At 46.8% G+C, this 12608-nt stretch overlaps 2 protein-coding genes across 3 annotated transcripts in view; both read left to right on the top strand.

Annotated features, from left to right (window-relative positions):
• LOC142050762 (histone H4) overlaps window positions 1-12608 on the top strand; it is a 223180-nt gene that overhangs the window by 118828 nt on the left and 91744 nt on the right. The window lies entirely within an intron of this gene.
• Window positions 1-12608, top strand: part of MGP (matrix Gla protein) — a 228501-nt gene that overhangs the window by 211858 nt on the left and 4035 nt on the right. For both annotated transcript variants that reach the window (XM_075079876.1, XM_075079866.1), the window contains one exon: window positions 9851-9892. The gene's annotated coding sequence lies outside the window, so the exon portion shown is untranslated. Of the gene's footprint in view, window positions 1-9850; window positions 9893-12608 lie in introns of those variants that run through there.

Raw genomic sequence — 12608 nt, 5'->3', positions numbered from 1 at the left:
AGACTAGGTGTTGGGCAGAAGAGGAAAGTCCAAAAAGCTGCATCGTAGCTTTGTTATGCCAGAGGTACTGTGGTCCTGCTCACAACGTGCCCTCACATCCTTGCTGGGACCCTCAACCCCTGCAAGATGAGCTGCTTGGAAGCTGCTCCTTGCTCACTGCCTTGAATGGCACCGGTGTGCTTCAACTCACCTCTGTGCCCCCTTCTTAAAAATCCAGGCAGGAGTGTTTACTTTGATTTGGGCTGGGGTTAGCTGAACGTCTGTCCTTGATCTGGGAATCCATTGAGTGTGCAAACCCAAAGCCCCTGAAGTGGTTGGCTTCTATTTCTAGCCGTGATGGTCAGCCAAAGGCTTGGTGCTGGTTTATTTATGTTTAATATATTAAATCTGTCTCTGCAGATTTCTCTGTGACAGACAGACGTGCCGTGGACAGGTGGTGTGTGTGGGAGGGAGCTCTGTTTCTGGGCAAGCACCCTCCTCCTCTCCTTCTCCCCCAGCTCCTCCACCCACGTAGTGAATTTCCAGGGAGCCAATTCCCCAGGTCACTGACAAAAGCTGCAAAAGCTCCCACTAACAGCAAGGAGGAGGGGGCAGGAGGAATGACAAAATTATCTGCCCCAAAATGCTCCCAGAGAGTGGAGATGCCAAGGTCCTGAGATGGGCCCCAGGGTATCAAGACCTCAGTTTGCTTCCTCGTTGATTATGCAGATGCTCTTGGCAACTGCTTTGCTCTGCCATTTGGGCTTGGTTGTGCATGCCCTGCCCCTCTCTCCAGCAGCTGGGGCCCCTCTCTGCGAGGTTCTCCTGTCGTGGCACCCTCCTGATGACTCTTCCCCAGGGCTGAAAGGAGCCTGGAGCAGGTGGGAGGTGGCAATGCCATATCTGTGGCAGAGGGGACAGACAGCCTGGAGAAGGGGACAGGGCTGGTGCCATGGTGTGTCCCACTGGCCCTGTGGGGCAAGGATGGAGAGGAAGCAGAGTGGGATGGGGGGAGCTGAGGCTGGCTGCAGACTGTTTTATAGCAGCTGTTCTTCAGCCCCATGGCTGGAGCATGGTGGGCAGGTGCAGAGTGAGGAGCCTTCTCCTGCCTGGGGCTGCTGCTCCCATGTTATGCTGCATCTCCCTGCAGTGTTGGGAGCCCAGACCTGGAGCCAGCACCAGTTGTAGGCTTAACTTCACCATGACCATCAGCAACCCTAAAGACAGAAAAGTCTGGAGGTACACCCTGGGTGTCCCTCTGCCTTTTGATTCAGTTTCTGGACAACAAGGCAGATCAGGTAAAAGCATGCTCAGGAGGACACATAGACATGCAGCTATTGTGGGAGAAGCTGGGGTGCTTGAGTGAGCACTGAGGGAGGGTACAGGGGACCAGCGATGTGACAGGCAGGGCAGGACCCATAATGCCCTACAGATGAAGGCAGGTCATGGGCCCATCCACTCTGCAGGCTGGGTGAGCTGGTCCCTGTGGCGGGCATTAGTATCCTTGTCTTGTCCAGAGCTGCTGATCTGGATCTTCACCCTGTTTTATATTTGCTGTGAACACAAGGTCACTGCTGGATCTGTCCTTCCGCCCTGGAAATGCAGCTGGCCTTAGCCTGGGGAATAGCCCTGCTGGGTGTAGCCCTCGGTGTCCTGCTTGCAGCTCCGTTCCCTCTGATACTTTGGAGACCCTGACATGGCGATTTAACTGGATTAACTAGCTAGTTAACTGGAATCCATGTCTTCTGCTACCTGTTCAGGACCACAAGGATATTTTGTTACTTCATTTCTGTTTAGCAACTTAATTTTCCAACAAAATCAAAGCCTGCTGAAATCGAGTGGAGTTCAGACACATACGTGTGAGTTAGTTTATGATGGTCATCCCAACCTGGTGGCTGTCCAGAAACTCCCTGTGACCTTTCCCCTTGTCTCCTGAGCCACTTTTCTCCACTGCAACTGCTGGACATCAGCTTGGGTGGTGGGGTTTCATGTCACTGTAGGAGCAGCTGCAGGATAGCAGCACAGAAGAAACCATTCCTGGGGCCCAGTGGCGTTTTAGGGAGCTCACACAATTCAGTGTACTGCAGGAATGAGGGACAGCAGCCACTGGGCAGGCAGGGATGGGCAGGAAACAGCCTTAGCAGCTAGCCAGCAGGGCTCCCTTTCTCAGGAGCAGCTTAAGGTCAGCTTTGTGCCTCAGTGCTAAGTATTGCATGAAGGAGGCAGAAGAAACCTGGCCAAAACAATCTTGGGTGATTGCTTTCAGGCAGGAGAGAAGGAACTAAAGCCAAACTCTCAGCTGTCATTCCAGCCTTGCAGATCTCTCTCTTCAGTGACTGTACAGAGCTCCTCATAACACTCCTGCTGCTGTTTTACTGATGGTGCCACTCTCTGAAAGTGTAAACCTACTGTGATAAGTTATTTTCTTATGTTCTTACTATCTCAAGATCTCCCCAGCTAAGGTGTAATGACAGCAGGTTACTGTTTAGCAGCCCAGCGTCTGCAACAGCTGGTGGGGGTCAGGAACAGGTTATCATTAGACTGATAAGGCAGAGAGGGCCAGAGAGATTAGATAATGCAGAAGACCTCCAGGGCCTGAAAAAGAGGGTGAACTTGACATCTGAGCCTTTGGGATGCCTGTGTTATCATCTGTCATCACCAAGCCCCAGGCTTGGGAAGGCCAGGCAGTGATAAGGGGTCCTTGGCTCAGAAGAGGAAGGTGCTTCTGCCAGACAGGCCTTTTCTCCTGTGAAGGGGTGAGGACAGGCACGTAACCACACGTCTCTCCCTTCTGGGGCTTGTACAGCAGTCGGCACAAATGGGGCCTTACTCCTAATGAGGTCCCTGTGGGACTATAATGAAATGACTGTCCTGTAATGAGATGACTCCTCCTGCCCTTACTGGAGTTAGTTGTTCATTTCAGGTATACACTCAGGTCTCAAAATAGACAAGGGTCTTTTTAGGAGCTACTGAGTATGTTGTATTTATTGGGTAGTATTGGTATTTTATTTATGGGGTCCTCCAGCAGGTTCACTAATGAAATGATCACCAAGAAAGACAAGCACCTACCTCAGAGCTGAAGTGACAGGCAGAGGGTTGGTCAAATAGCATGGGGGAAGGCTTGTTCTACAAATGTGTATAGATGTTTGGTAAATAATATATGCACAGCACAGATTCTCATACAACATCTGCTTTAGGAAAATGTCTGGTATTAAACAACGTCCTCATTAATCTTAGGCTTAGCCAGCCAGACGGGTTGTAAATGCTTGTGTACCCAACATGTGACTCATGCAGCGTATTTTGCTGATAAATGTACAGCAACATTTTCCAGTGCAGGCATAGCTGTAGGTGGGAGACAGGGAGAAAAGAAATCCCAAATAATACACCCCAATTGTGCCAGAAAGTGTTGCAAACAGATCCTATTACTAGAACAGAGGGGAAAAAACATCAGTTCAAGCCCAGGAAGGACAAAAGTGCCTTTGTTGGCAAGAGTCTAAAGAAAGGTCCTGCTGTGGAAAAAGATCTATGCAACTTCTAGGACTGATATATGCTATAAGTTATTTGTGTGATTTTATGTGATTTTTGGCATCTGTACTGAGTCTTAAAATGCCATCTTTTATCATGTATGGAGAGAAAAAAGGGCAGATAGTGTCCGCAGAGCAGACCCCAGCCAAAGTTGACCAAGCCAAGTGAGGGAAGATGTTGAATCCAAGAATGTCACCTCATGCCTACAGCACTGGAGCTTTGCTCTTTTGCTTTTGCATCTGTCCCAGGTTTCCTCCCAGTGACTGGCTAAAAGGACCATGAGCCAAAGTGGAATGAGCTCTGAAAGAAGGTTCTTACAAAACACAGACCATGGCCAAAGCTGCAGAATGATGTGAGATGGCTTTAGATGAAGACTTTTCCATACTCAGGGCATCATAAAAAGTCTTCACGTTACCATTTGATACTTCATTTTGTAGCAAATATTGTCGCAATATTGGAGTAACAAAGGTCAATGTGAGACACTATAGAAAGGGAAGGTTATTTTATTTTAAGCCACGTTGATTCCACTCACTCAGACTAACACTCTCATAACCACATATTCACAAGCACCAAGATGCATTTGTTCACACTATTTGGTTTTCTTGCAGTCACATAGAAGATTCAAAGCACAGGCACTGGAGTCCTCACCATGCCTCCTGGGTTTCTTTTAGTGTAACCACCATATGCTCATTTTAGGTGCATCTTTTGCATCCTTCAGGAGCTGGCAGTGACTATGGTCTTTTGTCTCTCCGGCTTTTCCCACCTCTGAATATCATTAGGTCTCATTGTCTTTTGTCCCCTCATCTAGGTATCTAATAGCTCAATCTTGTTATTTATCTTAGCACCATCATCTCAGTGGTTTGAATTCTTACTTCTATTAAGTCTTAGGTGTATGCTCTGTCCCTTGTTTTAGGGCATATCTTGTTTAAAACTGTGCTTTGTTTTCCCCAGTCTGGATGTCTGGAGGATCTGTGTGTCAGTATGCTGGGATCTCATTGATCTGCTAATCTAGGTGCCATCATTTTCTTCCCAGTGCTTCCACACCCAGACCTCTTCTTTGTTCTCCGTTTATACTATTCTTATTGTTTCTTTTATAATTTAAAGGAAATTATGACCACTAATGACAAAGACAGCCCTGGTAAAGTGGTGACTTCTGGAGTCCTGTGCCATTTTAGGGAGAAGAAAAAACTAATTGAAAAGCGATAAAAATTGATCTGATTTATCTTTCCTTCTGCTTTTAAAATTCTTTCCTGCTTTATGAGAACATGAAATTTCTTGATAAAAATAATCAGTTGTCAAATTTAATACAAATAAACAATAAATATGTATCCAAAGAGCATATAATTAGTGTGTGAAGTTCATTACTAAGAAAGGTCATCAAGTCAAATTACTTGGCTAGCATGCGATGTTAGGAACATTAATATAATTTGTAGTTATGCACAGGAAGATAAGAGTAATCAGATTTCATGCTTCAAGGAATAAGAATGTCTTTCTTCTCACCACAAACAGCATTTCACAATTGGCTGGGTATGGTGCATTTCCCTCTACCTCCTAGCCTTCCTTTGAACTCTATCAGATACTGACAACAGAGGCCAAGAACAGGGGCTTGGTGTGCCACAGAAAAAGTTATTTACTTACTAAAGACAAAAATTGTGATGCTATAGATAATGAGCCTGAGATAGAACAAAGAAGCACGCTCTGTTTTTATAGTCAGAGTTCAAACTTTTTGCTTGCTCAGTTTTTCATAGATTACTTGAAGTACAAACAATTCTAGTTTCTTATATGGATTATTTAATCCCTACAGAGGAGCCTCTGCCAATTTTTTCAACATCCAAATAATATTAACATTACCCTCTCTTCCTTCCTTCCCAGACAGCAAGAGAAATAGGTTGATCAGTGTATGTGGATGTATGTGGGTGGGAGGTGGTGAAGCCAAAGGAAGCGATAGAGTTAGCTCTTAGCCGTGAATGCTTTGATTGCTTTATTCAGTGAATTAAATAACCTTGGTCTGGCTTCTGTGAAATTTTAGTCTACTGTGCTCATGAGCTTCCTGTTACTAGTAATCTTTTTTCATTGTTTCAGCCAAACACAGCTGTTCTGGGAAGTCCTGGCCAAACAGAGAGAGTCAGTCTTTAAGGTAAATCAGTGATATCCCATTGAGAGTGCTGAGTATTGGAGTTGAAGACTTGAGCCAGGCCAACTTTTTGCAGAATGCAGAAATGGAGAGCAATGAGTTCCCATTGAACTGTACTGCTGACCCCAAATGCTGCTGTATTTACACTCAGACTGAGATTTTTTCCAGGACACTGGGCTTCATTTTGAAGCCTGATGGATTACAAGGAGTAACTTCGAGATCACAACTCCATAGACTGTGTTGGTGAGGTTGTATCTGTCTACTAATCTCTGAATAGCAATAGTTAAAAGGTTTTCCACCAGCAACAGAACAGAGTTGCTAAAAATAAACCCCAATATACCAACCAACTAGCCAAACAAACCCCAAAGCTGACCAATTACAGACTTCTGTTTATTGTAGTGGCTAATGCAGACACAGGCCCACGTTCTGTAGGATACTGCCAGTGGAAGAAGAATTATCCTCCCACCCTCTGGATTTGGTCAGGGAGGCAGGATCTGGGCCTTTTCATGGTGTTTAATTTCAGTCTTTCTTCTTGGCACTGGGATACTGAGCAAGCAGTTGTCCCAGAGTCCGGAGTGATACCCCTCAGGTTGAACATGTAGGTGTGCTCCATATCCATGGGCAGGAGAAAGTCACTGGAAGTCATCATGTAGGTTGGAAAGAGGGGTTTCTGAAATGCATCTTGGCCCAAAACATTAGAGGAAGCATGAAAGAGTATAGCTGTGAGCTGTCATGGGAACCTTCCTCCCCAGCAGGAGACTGACACTACCTGTAAGCTTCAGACTGTGATTGCTACAATACTCCTAAGACTATATATAGATTCACTTTGTAAGAAGTTTCAATTAGAACCAATACTTATTTTCACACTAGAAACTTTTATTTTTGCACAAAACTGTAGTGCTGGGGGCAGAATTCTTCTCTGGAAAGGTGATAATAGATTTCAAAGATATGTGTTCAAATATTTTTTTGGAAAAAAACCTCACTTATTTGTTATACAATTACTCTTTTCTCCCCACCCCACCACTGAAATGGAAATGAATCATTTCAGTTATTTTGAAAAAAAAAAAAAATTGTTTCATTGCTGTGAAACTAGATTTCTCCTGTTTATGTGCTTCCCCTTTCTTTTAATCTTTGGAACTTTTAAAATCTGGTTTTGAAATGTTTAAATCTGTGTTTTTCTGAGGTTGAACTAGCTTTTGAACTAGCTTTAGGGTTAATTTTGGGTAGCTGAGTAAGTTTGCTGCCAGAGCTAACACACGTTTAGATATGTATATCAAGTTCTTTAAATGTCTGAAAGGTGCTCCGTTTATTTTTATTTCTTAGTCTTTTGACTGGCTCCTGTGTTTAAAAAACATCTCCCTTTCTAAAGCTTAGTGTCAGTATGCTAGTTTTCAGCACGATTTATTCCATGAGGTTGTTGACTTTAATTATATTGTGGATACTCAGACACTGTTACTTAATGGCTCAATTATAGTTGCTTCTTGGATCAGTTCCTAGGTATTACTTAGGACTAAATGAAAAAATAAAAATAAAGTCTTGTTTTCTCATGTGCTGTAGAACTAGTTGTTCCAAAACGTACTTGTTTATCATGTTGAGAAATCAATTCCTAAGCCATAGACCATGTGGTGGTTGACTAACTTACATCCTGAAACACAGGAGCAAGCTTGGAAAGGGCTGTCCAGATCGGTGAGCCCAGTTACTTGATACTCTGGGCAACCTAGGTTTGGAAACCCTGCTCTGTTGCAGAGTTGATAGGGTTTGTTCCCTTGCTGCAGTGCTCAACGACTCTGCTGAAGCCTACTTGGCATGAGCTGGGGACTTGGTGAAGGATACATGGATGTGGATTATGGGCATAAAGACACGGAGGCTGGAATTGGGACTTTTAATCATGAGAGCTGTGGGCTCTGAAACAGCCCCTGGAGGAGTACTGGAAACAAAACATAATTGCTAGTCCATTGTCCTGCTGAAATAGCCTTGTGGACAACACAGGGAATGCAAAGCTTGGTGACTCCCACAGGCTATGGTGAAAAGGCCTGTCACTTTGTGGGTGATGGCAACTCACCTCACCTTGTTAGTCCTCATCTACACCACTTCCCACAGGCATTCTTCTTCTAGGAACATGGGTGACCTGGGCCATACAGAGGACTCCTGCTGAGGTCTTACTGGTATCTTACCCAGTGGCACTAACAGGTGCCCATCTCTGCTGGCACATTCTCAGTAGACATCTCAGAATCAGTCTTCTGTGATCACCTTTATGATGGCTGGTTCATAGTTGTTCCTTTTGTTCCCTGTTTACTTCCAGTTTATGAGATTTTAATTTACAGTAGGATTCTTACTGCTAGTCCCTGTGGAAGACTTTGTCTTTGCGCTATTGCATATTACCCTGTTTCTGTTACTCTAGCTTTCAAAGTCATCCTTTTCCTCTTGTATGAGCTCTCAGGCCTCCTTTCCACTGATGCTGCTTACTTGCTTTGTGTTATCAACAAACATCCTCAACAAGTTTTCCCTTTCTAAGCCCATCCGTAACAGAAGTATTCAGTAAAACTAGTCCCCAGAGAAATTGAATTAGTAATTTCTCAACAGTTCTCCTTTCCACTGCTCAAGCTTCTGCCCCTTTTGTGTGGTTCCTTACCATCTCACAATTTTGGCTTTAATGTCCATTTTCTCCAACTTAACTAAAAACTTGCCAGATGGCACTGGGGCCAAAGCTTTTCCAATATCAATATAGATGGAAATGACCAGATCTTCTGGTGGTAGAAGAGGGCAAGAAATGTCCTCCTCTTTGCACTGCTTTTCAAAGGTGACTCATGACTATGTGCCCTATACCTTCAGGACAGCTCAAAGTTGCTGTTCTGAGGCTCTGAGGGCCAAGAGCTGCTTGTACAAGGACACATGTAACATGGTACCTTGCTGCCACAGGTAGGTCTGAACTTTCCCCAAACCCATTGAGCACTGTAGGAGCTAAAGATCCCACACTTGGGCAGGAGCCCCTCGCTGATCTTTGGGAACCAGGCAAAAGTACACAGATCAAAAATGCATGTGTTAGCTGTAAGGTGACAAGGTGACCTATAAAAGTGCAGTGAATCCCACCTCTATCCCAATCATTTGGTTGTGTTTTAACTCCATGGTTATGCTATCATTTTTGTTTTGCAGCCAAGGCTGTAAGTCAGGCCACACTGGATCTTTTCCTGGACCAGACAAGCCACACTCACCAGCTGTTTGCTTAGTGAATAGGTGTGATGGATTTTCTTCCTTAACCTCCTGAGCCACTGATTCTGCAGCTGGTCATCCCTTCCATCTCACCTCTGCTGAGCTCAATCCTTCAGGCTGTGCCTACCCTTACTTAAGGACTGGACTGCCAGTACCCATGCTGAGCACACACCAGGTGTGAATCTCTGCTGAGCAAGGGAGCACTGCTGCAGGTTGCTACTTGCATGGGTTCAGCATCTCAGTGTGGTGCATCTGTGTTCTTAGCTCGGGTGCAGACAGGGCCAGATACCCAATCATTCAGTCCAGCATGCACATGTCCTGGGTCATCTGACATGTCCAGCACTGTTGTGGTTCTGGTGTGAGCAGCGAGGGTGCACCTCAGGGGCTTGTGTTTGTGTAAGCCAGCTCTTTGCCTCATAGGGTTTGTCACCTTTGAACATTTCAAATCTGCCTCCAAAAGTAGACACCTTTGTTATGTGAGTTTTCAGTCTGTCATTAGCCTGCCATTGTGGGGGGGTGGGGTATGGGGGGGGCGGTTGGGCATTTGCAAAAGGAACATGAAAGGAGATGGGAGAAGACTCCTGGCCTCCTGGTCCCCGTGGAAGAACAGGTACCCTGGCCAGCAGCTCAGCTCTGGTTAGAGCACACTGGGGAAGGAGGGGGTGGAAGAGCAGGGGGGTTTGCTACAAAAAGGGAGTCTGGAGCTTGTCCTCAGACCTCTGCCCACTCACTGCTCCTGGGCACAGAAAGGCAGCCTGGATGTGGCTGTGCCCCCACTAGGCCCTGGTGTCTGCCCTGGCTCTCTCCTCTCCTCTCCCTCTTGGCTCAGTTCCTTGAGGTTGTTGGTTTCCTGGCTGTGGGCAGAAGGTGTTTTTGACAGAGAAGGTAGTAGCTTGGGGGTGGATCGAGAATAGGAGACAGAAGAAGGGAGGAGTCACTGATCAATGCTAATAAATAAAAGGCCCCCCTTCAGTCAGGGTCCAGGACGCTGGGAGAGCTGCCCCTCAGACAAGAGCTCCAGGCTGGTGGGAAAGCGACGGCTTAGTGAGTATGCTTTTCCTGGACAGCTGCTCGTTTTTAATGCCTTGCTGGTGCTTTACAGCTGCAAAATGTCAGGAGTGGCTGCTACAGCATGCGTAACATTGTGATTCTCCACTCAAGCAGGACACAGGTCAGAGGGCTGCTTTTCTGATCTCCCCTTTATGTGGGGGACTGCAGAGATTTCCCTGGCATTGCCAGGCAATTTGTCTTAGCTCCTCTTTCTGTATTTCTAACCAGTGCATGCTGCTAGAAAGCAGGGGGATTGGGCTCACTGTGCTGGTGTGTTACCTTTGGGGCAGCCCACTGATGCTGGGGCAGAGAGACGTGTGCTGGAGAAATATGGAGTGCAGGGAGAGTAGAAAGGAGGTGTACTTTTGCAAGGGAAAGTGTTCCCCGAAGGAGATTTGTTAGTATAGGGCTGTGTAGCTGGCATGCTCATTCATCCCTTGGAAAATGCATTGCCCCTGTGGCGAAAACTTAATCATTTGGGTTAAAGTGGTGTTTGTGGCTCTTCTCCTGTGGTTGATGGCAGAGGATGTTCCAGGCATTCTGGGATCAGAGTCCTCTGAAATGGCAGCAGAGTTTTCCAGGGACCAGAATGCTCTGCCCTGAGCGAAGACAGATAAATAAAGAGGGTTTGGCTGGAGAGTATGTTGGTGTTTCTCACTGTGCAGCCTCATCTTCATTCCAAAGTACTCCCAGCATCTTCCTCTCTGTGTCCCACTGCTTTCCTGCTGGGCTGTCTCCTCCAGCCTCTCCCTCAAGCCTCCTTTTCTTGGCAGCTCTCATGAGCTCCCAGAGTGTACAAGACATTCAGGAAACATATAAAATCTACATTCAAACTAACTCAAAAACTGTGGGCTCTAGGAATGCAAACAATCCCAGAGCAGAGAATTCCCTTAAAGAGACTGGGGTAGCAGGGCATGGAGGAACAGTAGAAAAGTCTTATAGCAGACTTCAATGTCTATAGCAGACTTCTAGATTTTGCCCCAGCACAACCTATTTCTCCTCCTCATAGAATCATAGAATCATTTAGGTTGGAAAAGACCCTTCAGATCATTGTGTCCAACTGTAAAACCTAGCACTGCCAAGTCCACTGTCCCTAAACCACATCCCTAAGCGCCACGTCTGCTCATCTTCTAAATACCTCCAGGGGTGCTGACTCAACTGCTTCCCTGGGCGGCCTGTTCCAGGACTTGATAACCCTTCTGGTGAAGAACCTTTTCCTAACACCCAATCTAAACCTCCCCTGGCGCAACTTGAGGCCATTTCCTCTCGTCCTATCACGTGCTACTTGGGAAAAGAGAGCAACACCCACCTCGCTGCAACCTCCCGTCAGGCAGTTGTACAGAGCGATAATGTCTCCCATCAGCCCTCTGTGCTCTGGACTAAACAACCCCACTTCCCTCAGTCCCTCCTCAGAGGACTTGTTCTCTACACCCTTCACCAGCTTCCTTGCTCTTCTTTGGACGCGCTCCAGCACCTCAATGGCTTTCTTGCTGTGAGGGGCCCAAAATGCAACACAGTGCTCGAGCTGCGGCCTCACCACCTTGCCGAGTACAAAGGGACAGTCACTTCCCTAGTCCTGCTGGCCACACTGTTTCCAAGACAAGCCCGGATGCTTTTGGTCTTCTTGGCCACCTGGGCGCACTGCTGGCTCATATCTCAGGCTGAGCACTGAACAGGCAGGACATGAACAGCATGGGGGGCACTGATGGTACAGGACTGAGCTGCTCTCCACATGGGGTGGGATAATGGGGAGGAAGAGCAATTCTTTCTCTTTGGTTTGTAAGTTGAAGGCCCTGCACAGTTTCTCTCCCAGAGAACACAGACTTCAGGCAAGGGCCATGAGTTTGGCATTGAAAGGGTAAGAGTAATCTTGTTCCACTGAAATTTCACTCCCCACTGGGGAAGTGTTAGGCTCTGGCTAGCTGTCCCTGTAGTTCTTGGCTATGTCACCTGCAGTGTGGCTCCCCAGGATGGCCTCTGCAGGTGATAGCAGTGACAACACGACACTGGCTTGGGGAGAATGGTCTGCACCCTGTCAGTGAGAAATCCTGATGCTTGCATGTATAAATGGACAAAACAGGTGGTCACCACGGCTTGGATCAGACATAAGAATGGTTTCTGTACCCTAAGCTCATCTCCAGGCAGTGTTCATGGTCCCAGCCCCACCACTGCCATGGGAGAGGGCTGGCAGGCACTGGGTACCCACCTTCGCTCCCTGTCTTGCCTCTAGCACACTATTCCCCTTTGCTTTTCACCCAGTAGGGATAGCCATCTCTGTAACTCCTTCTTTCTTCTTTCACTCCCTTGTACTGTACCACAGAGATGAAGAAGGGAACACCCCATCTTTTGTCCATCACTACTGTCCATGACATTGGTCCCAGGCAAGCTCTTTGGGTGCTAGAATGTGAGGTAATGCTCCCAGAGGCTGCTGGTCTGGAGATTCAACCTAGCTGAAAAGCCTAGCATTGACATCTGACCTTGATGCCCAGTGGGGCAAGGACTGCTAGTGCTAGACCAGAGAGGCAGCAATCCTGAGAGATATGGTTGCCTCTCCCTTCACCAAGTGTTGTCCCTTGGCCTAGAAGAGCAGTGTAGGGTCAGGACCACAGTGAGGACCTGCAGAGATAGAGTTCTGGGTGCTGCTGTCATCTCAGTGCAAAAATCATAATCCCTCCAGCAGAAGGGACTCTTCTAGGTTGCTGCTTGTCAC

The sequence above is a fragment of the Phalacrocorax aristotelis genome, chromosome 1 (assembly GCF_949628215.1).
Source record: "Phalacrocorax aristotelis chromosome 1, bGulAri2.1, whole genome shotgun sequence".
In the NCBI taxonomy this organism is placed as follows: Eukaryota; Metazoa; Chordata; class Aves; order Suliformes; family Phalacrocoracidae; genus Phalacrocorax; species Phalacrocorax aristotelis.
Note: the sequence above shows the minus strand (reverse complement) of the source record. Positions and strands in the feature narration are given on the sequence as shown.